The sequence below is a fragment of the Pantherophis guttatus genome, chromosome 1 (assembly GCF_059756535.1).
Source record: "Pantherophis guttatus breed Tessera chromosome 1, ASM5975653v1, whole genome shotgun sequence".
NCBI lineage: Eukaryota > Metazoa > Chordata > Lepidosauria > Squamata > Colubridae > Pantherophis > Pantherophis guttatus.
In genome coordinates, this window is record NC_142063.1 from 129,443,167 (window position 1) to 129,450,330 (window position 7,164).

A 7,164-nucleotide genomic window follows, 5' to 3' on the forward strand; every position below is an offset into this window, starting at 1 on the left:
ATAGCCACACCCTAGAATCTGTCAGGATGTATCTAGTAGGTTAAAAAGTTATAGCTTTAGTTTGACAAGACTCTGGTCATTAAGTGTTAAGCAAAATAAAATATTAAACTTGACTGAATCTTGTTGGGTTCTTTGGGCTTGGCCTATCATGGGGGTGAGCAAGAGATGCTGTGTGAGCCAGGGAAGGCACATAGGGTGACCTCCGCTTTCCATTAGGCAGTTAAGTGCTGAGTAGGGGAGGAAGTGGGTGACTGGGAAAATGTCTTAGATTGTTGAAAATGCAGATCACAAGACTGCAGGAGCAGCCCAGTGGCACAGCAACAGCCACAGCTTCTCCAAATGCTGGGTCATGGGTTCCAGATTTTGGACACATTCTGTAAGTTAGCTTACTTGTGGTTCCCCGATTCAAAAATTGTTGACCTATGATGCATTACTTTGTCCAAGTAAAAGTCATGACAACAGTTTTAGTAGTATACAGCTTGTTTCCTTGTATAATTACCAGTGCAGTCTAATACTTGCTTTCTCAACAGGGTGAATTCCCATATTAGTCCGTGTTCAAGTTGGCAATTTTTACAGTGTTTCTGGCCCCTTTACTTTTTGCTATACATATATTTCTGACTTTCAAAATAGCACTGATCAAATACTGATCTTTACTGTGATCAGCCCAATAAAGCCTAATACATTAAAAAACAAACAAACAAAGATAAGTTCGAGACAATTTAACACTGTTATGTTACTGCCTCCTCCACTCTATTTGGCCTTTTTTTCACTTTAAGTGGTTAGAAAGAATATTAAGACAGCATATAGACCAGTGATGGCTTTTTGCTGTCGCGTGCCAAAAGCGGGGGGAGCGCAGCAAGGTCGCCCATGTGTGTGCCCACACCCATAATTCAATGCCCCCCACCCCTGCGCATGCCCCCCCTTTTAGCACATGATGGCACAGTGAGCCCGATAGGCCCGTTTTTTCACCCTCCCCAGGTTCCAGAGGCTTTCTAGGAGCCTGGGGAGGGCGAAAACAGCCTTCCCCACCCCCCGGGAGGCCTTCCGGAGACTGGAAACAGCCCATTTCCCAACTTCTGGTAGGACCAAAAGGCCCCAAAATCAGCTGGCCAGCGCACACATGTGTGCTGGAGCTGAGCTATAGCAACGCTCGCGTGCCAACTGATACGGCTCCATGTGCCACCTGTGGCACCCGTGCCATAGGTTCACCATCATGGATATAGACTATAAGCCAGAACTATTTCTGTTAGTCAGAAAAATATGATAAATGTCTTGACAGCAGCAAGAACTGTATTTGCACAATATTGGAAGAATGAGGAAACACCAACAAAAGAAGATATAATTTTAAAAATATTAGACCGTGCAGAAATGGACAGATTAACACTGAAGATAAAAGAAAAGGAAGACACAGAGTACTATCGAACATGGGATTTGTTTTATCAATGGTTGGATAACAGAGGTAGAAATTAGGATTTTAAAGAGTATTATACTATGTAAGCAACTGACTCAGTATGCTGTTCACTAAGCACTTATTGTATGTAAAGAAAATATATATAAATAAATGGGGGGGGAGAGAAATGGTTTATTTCAATTTAAATGTTCTTAGGAGAAAAGATCACATTCCTGTAATAAATGCATGTTTGCCCTGGCTAGAATAATAGTTAAGAGAGTGTACCATAAGGACTATAATGGCAAATGGAAAGATAACTGATACATACATTCATTAACTTTCTTCAACTAAGCAATTTGTCACACCTGATCTCTAACCTCCTCTGCCCTTACATGTTACCAAAATGTATCTGATACTCTTTCCTCTTCCCTTTTCTGAATCTGAGGGACCTTTGGAGATCTTAGAGATAGTATGACATTTCCCCTTCCCCAGTCTGTTGGCCAACATCATCACAAATTGTTGTGTACAGGCATTGGTGCAGGTGATATGGAATTATATCCTGCAATGAACTGGCCAAGAGAACTTCATCTTATTCCAGGAGTAATTGTTACCATAGAGCCATTCTGATACACAGGGAGAATGTGGGACACTTATTGTCACAGATACCAAAGCAGCTAAATGGACGTCTTAAGAATGCTGAAACTTAGAATCGATCCATGTATCCTCCTGCCAACTGTTAGCAACTACGAGAAAAAAACAGTAAATGGAGCAGTTTTCAACTTTTTCCTTTGAAACTAAGGATGCAAGATCTGCCTTATTGCTACTTTTTTTTTCCAAGAAAGAAGTTTTTGAAACAAGTTTTTTAACAAAGGCAAAAAAGCTCGAGAAGTACAATTTTTCTGACAAAGTTCTACTCTTTTTAACTTACAGTTTGGCCATTGGCATTTTGCCATGTATAACAACCCATATAAACATTTGTTCTCTTAATCATTAGCTTTTTTTGTTTTTTTTGCCTTCCAGTCAATGTTGATTCCTGGCAATTGCCTGGACAAGTCTCTGCTGGGTTTTTTTGGCCAGATTTTAGAAGAGATTTGCCCTTGCCAGCTTCCTATGGCTGAGTGTGTGGGATTGGTCCAAGGTCACTCAGCTTTGCTTTGTTTTTAAGGTAGGACTAGAAGTCACGGTCTCCCAGTTTCTAGCCTGGTGCCTTAATCACTACACTACACTAGCTTTCAAGCATTAGTTTAGGCCAAGTGTCTCAGCCATGGTGGCTTGAAGAGATATGGATTTTAACTGTCACTCAGCATACTGACTGAAGAATATTGAGAGTTGAAGTCCACACATCTTAAAGCTGCCAAGGTTGAGGAACATGGTTTAGGCAAAGAAAGATGTTGCTTGTAAGATATACTCGCAGGCATAAGGCAAATTCTTATCAAGAGAGGTGCAGTAGAGAATGTTTGATGTCTGATAATTTATTCTTTTGTGACCACATTTAAAAAGTTAGGAAATATTTAAGAACTGATGGCAGAGAAATTCACAATGAGTAGACTGAACATATAGAGTTGTTTTTTTTTTAAAAAAAACTTCTTAAATGAAGTTTTTCATCCATAAAAGCTAATGCCAACCAGCATGGCCTAAAATTTGTGGTCTTTAACAAATCCTGATGTTACCAAACTGGGAAGGCTAGTTTATGCCACAATAAAAACATTTAGAGGGGAATCAATGGAGTGTTTCATTCAAAAGCTCATCTTTTCCCTCATATTACTTTCACAGGGTGAAAAATTTCATGCCTTCCTACTCTAATCCACTGTTCACAATAGGTATGAAATAGCAGCTGATAGGTATAATTTTCTCCACAATAGTTTAATCCAGCATTCAGGCAGTTAAGTATTTTGAGTCTGCCTTGCTCAGATGCCACCATTTAACTCTGCTTTGTGGATTAAAAAACAACAACACACGGATGTGATTAATGTTTGAATGGGGGACCACCCGGAAATCATAAGGCTGCAAGTTAGACTGGGAACTTAAAAAATATATATCATGGAAAAGAGCAGGGTTAAACAAATCCCCTATTCTTTCCAACAAAATCAGGTCCATGATGAAGTCATCAGAGCCTTGGTGGCGCAGCAGACTAAAGCACTGTTAAGTAACACTAGCTGCCTGCAATTACTGCAAGTTCAAATCTCACCAGGCTCAAAGTTGACACAGCCTTCCATCCTTTCGAGGTAGGTAAAATGAGGACCCGGATTGTGGGGGCAATAAGCTGACTTTGTATAAAAAAGAACACCGCTTAGGGGGGTGGGACGAAAGCCCTACTAAGCAGGTATATACAAAAGTATGAAGGCTATTGCTTAACGCATTGTAAACTGCCTGAGTCTCCGGAGAAGGGCAGCATATAAATCGAATCAATCAATCAATCAATCAATCAATCAATCAATCCCAGCAGTTATTTTTTTATAAATCTTGCTAATACACTTAGAATTTAAGATTTATAATAACTTTGTCACTTTGAATATACACTAATCAACATACATTAAAATAAAATTTCGTTGCCTAGAGCTCTCAATGGGTCTCCCCTTTGAGATACAGAACTAACTGAAAAAGTAGGCGTTTTTAAAAATTACCTACTCTATTGACGTATTTTCCTCACTGTATTCCTTCTTTGCCATTGTTTAGTTTTACTTCTGTTTACACTCCTTCCATTTTTCTTCCTGTTTGTTATTATAAGTCACCCAGAGTAGCCCCCACGGCAATATATCAAATAAATTTAATAAATAACGTATAGGTAAAGCTTTTTACTGGAAACTTTTTCCCCCTACTAAAGTCAACTACTGGGGCAAGGTTGCCACAACAGAACGAATCGAGGCAACACAGCCTACTTTTACTATAGAAAAGTAATCCAGGTGCACCGAGTGGAAAACGAGGAGCAGGCGACGGAGTAGCGCTACAAGCGATATACACCCCAAGACCGACATTCATCCCAAACAGGTTTCAGGTAAGACTCTTACACGGTCGCCACAAACCGGACCCTGCTACACACAAGCTTCAGAAAGCGGAGCCCGGTAAACGGCCCTCTTTTTATCTTGCAGATGATTCCTCTAAGACTCGAGAGCTGCCGAGCGATGAGGCGGGGAAGATGAAAAAGAAAAAAAAACGGACTCTTTTTCCCCCTCTTTCTACACGCCAGACTCTTTGAAATAGGAAAATCATGGCTTTTAGAGTAAAGCGGAGAAAGAGAGAAATGCAAGCGTGGAGAGGAGAGGAGACCTGCCCGGAACTGGAAGGCGAGGCGAGCTAATGTGGAGAGCAGGAGGGTGAAGGGGGGGGGGGGACTTCGAGACGGGATGCGTCTCGCAAAGCGTGTCTCGTTTGGGGTGCGGGGGGGGGGAGGCAGCTGGTTGCGAAGCCCTTCCATTGAGGGGCGGCCATCCATTGAGACCTGCCATTGAGGGGCGCGGCCTGTGGCTCGCAAGGGGACCCGAGGAAGGGGAAAAGGGGGATAGGAGGAAGAGAGGGCAGCGTCGCCTGTCGTCCGGGCCCTTTCCGGCGCCTTAGGGACTCCCCTTTTGAGCGCCCCTTTCCCCTCGCTTTTCTTCAAGCGCTCGCTCCTCGCTCCCTCCCTCCGCTGGGTCTTCCACGCACGGCCAGCAAATGGCATTCAGCCACGCAGCGACCGAATCGGGAGTCCAAGCCCAAGGGACGCTTTTTCGTGTTTTCCCCCGCTCGGGCTGCTGTTCTACTCACCGCTCTACGGGGTCCGTGGGGGGGCAGACGGCGAAGCGAGGTTGAAAGTGGGCGCTTTTTTAAAATATATTTTTTTTAATTTTATTTGGCCGCGCTCGCAGGGCGAGGGGATTAAAAACGGCGGACTCCTCCCCCTTTCTCCTCCCGCCAGCTCCGTGTTGCTTTTCCCCGCCTCACTCCACGAGCGAGCTCGACCTGCCTGCCTCGTCCGTTCCTGATCCGGGCCTGGCGCCGGTGCACGTGTTACGTGCGTGGGGGGCTTCGGCCTCTGTTGGGGAAGTACCGTGGAGCTGCCCACTTCGTCGCCTCTCCCGGGATCCGAAACGCTGGGGAAAAGCGGCCGGTGGGTGGCTCAAAGCCCCGCCGCGCTCTCTTACCTCTGGTGGGACGGTGGATCCTGAGCTCCGGCTCCTGGGATACGAGCCCAAATCCGCCTGGTTTTTTGATTGCTTTATCCGGAGAAACGCGCGTGTGCAAATGGCGAACAACCAGGTTTAATTTACAACTAGGCAAAGCTAAATTAAATAATCTCCCCGAAAGGGAGCTAATTACATCGCTCATTCGACCCAAATCGGGTTTGGTTTGCAACAGCTGTGTCTCCCCCCCCACGTCTTGCGGGGCCAATAGATCTCAGGTGAATCTCTACCTCCGTCGAGATACTAAAGAGTAAAAACCCTTTGAGCTCCGAGAGATAAATGCAGTCAATATTATATAAAAGTTGTGTGCAAAACAAAGGGAGCCTCTACGTTGATTTTGAAAAAGCTGAGCGGGGTCTGAGTTGGTTTCACCTCGGGAAGGAGACCACCAAGAAATCCAAGGCTGGAGGGTGGACTCGCAAATTAATATCACCACCACTAGAAGTCAGCATAGGGAAGCCTCTTCAGTTTGGCTCCGAAGAAAAGCTTACACCGAGTTGAGAAGCTCAACAGGGACTTGAGGCTGGGGAATGCTGTTGCATATTAAAGAAAATCATTTTGATTGATTGTATACAGTCTCATCTCAGGTTTACTAGCCTCTATATTTGAGCTCAGCTTTTCTTACAGGGATGTTGTAAAAACGGGGTGAACAATAAATCAAGATTTAAATAAAGCCGGCACTCATGACTATAACCATGTTGCTTGTATTTTTACGATTTATATTGTTCTGTTTGTTTCCTGGTATGATTTGATTGCTTATTAGTAACCTATGACTATCACTAAGTGTTGCATCTTTTTATTCTTGATGAATGTATTTTTTTCCTTTTATGTACACTCAGAGCATATGCACCAAAGACAAATTCCTTGGGTGTCCAATCACACTTGTCCAGTAAAGAATTCTGTTCTATTCAATTGTACATTTCTAGGGTTCTTTTTATTGTTAATTACAATAAACATTTATGATTCTGAATAGGAAAAGAATTAAAAACAAAACCATCAATTAATGAGATAAATAGAAGCCCAGGCTGCATATTTAAAATGATAACTTTTGCTGTAACTAGTCCTTTACGCAGTTGACCAGAACTAATCCCAAAACAAGTTTAGAGTAACTGAGGAAAGGTCACCCAATTTTTCATTTCTCAATTAGGTTCAGCTTCAGCATTTCGTCAAGTCTTTTCTGGAATTATCTTTTTCATACATGACAATCATCATAAATGACCACAGCAGGTGGCAGTGCCTAGCTGACCTTAGTTGACTCAGAACAGGGGTTAATCTATAGATAGAGAAGAAATCATCCTGCAGGAAGGCAATGGTGGTCTCTTAAGTGCAATGTTTCCCAACCTTGGGAACTTTAAGAAGTGTGGACTTCAACTCCCAGAATTCCCCATCCAGCATGGCTGGCTGTGGGATTTTGGGAGTTGAAGTCCATACATCTTGAAGTTCCCAAGTTTGGGAAACACTGCCTTGGTATCAAGGAAGTGACACAGGCATATCTGTGTAGCCATCATATTTGATGCAGGCTACCCCGATGTCCACAGGATAGGGTCCAAAAAGTCAAAATAGTGGTTACAGCAGCACACACAAAACTGCTAGTTTTTATGTACATTAAGAGTT

At 43.2% G+C, this 7,164-nt stretch overlaps 1 protein-coding gene and 1 long non-coding RNA gene across 5 annotated transcripts in view; one reads left to right on the plus strand and one right to left on the minus strand.

Annotated features, from left to right (window-relative positions):
- The window catches only part of STEAP3 (STEAP3 metalloreductase), a 28,056-nt gene extending 22,400 nt beyond the window's left edge, over positions 1 to 5,656 (minus strand). The window contains exon 1 of one of the 4 annotated variants that reach the window (XM_034423625.3): positions 5,512 to 5,656. The gene's annotated coding sequence lies outside the window, so the exon portion shown is untranslated. Of the gene's footprint in view, positions 1 to 4,398; positions 4,692 to 5,134; positions 5,463 to 5,511 lie in introns of those variants that run through there. The other 3 variants (XM_034423634.3, XM_034423616.3, XM_087881779.1) reach the window with 3 other exon arrangements.
- LOC117669312 (uncharacterized) lies at positions 4,254 to 6,243 on the plus strand. The gene is made up of 2 exons (XR_004592406.3): positions 4,254 to 4,385; positions 4,480 to 6,243. It is a non-coding gene; the product is annotated as an uncharacterized LOC117669312 (long non-coding RNA).
- The last annotated feature ends 921 nt before the right edge of the window (positions 6,244 to 7,164 follow it).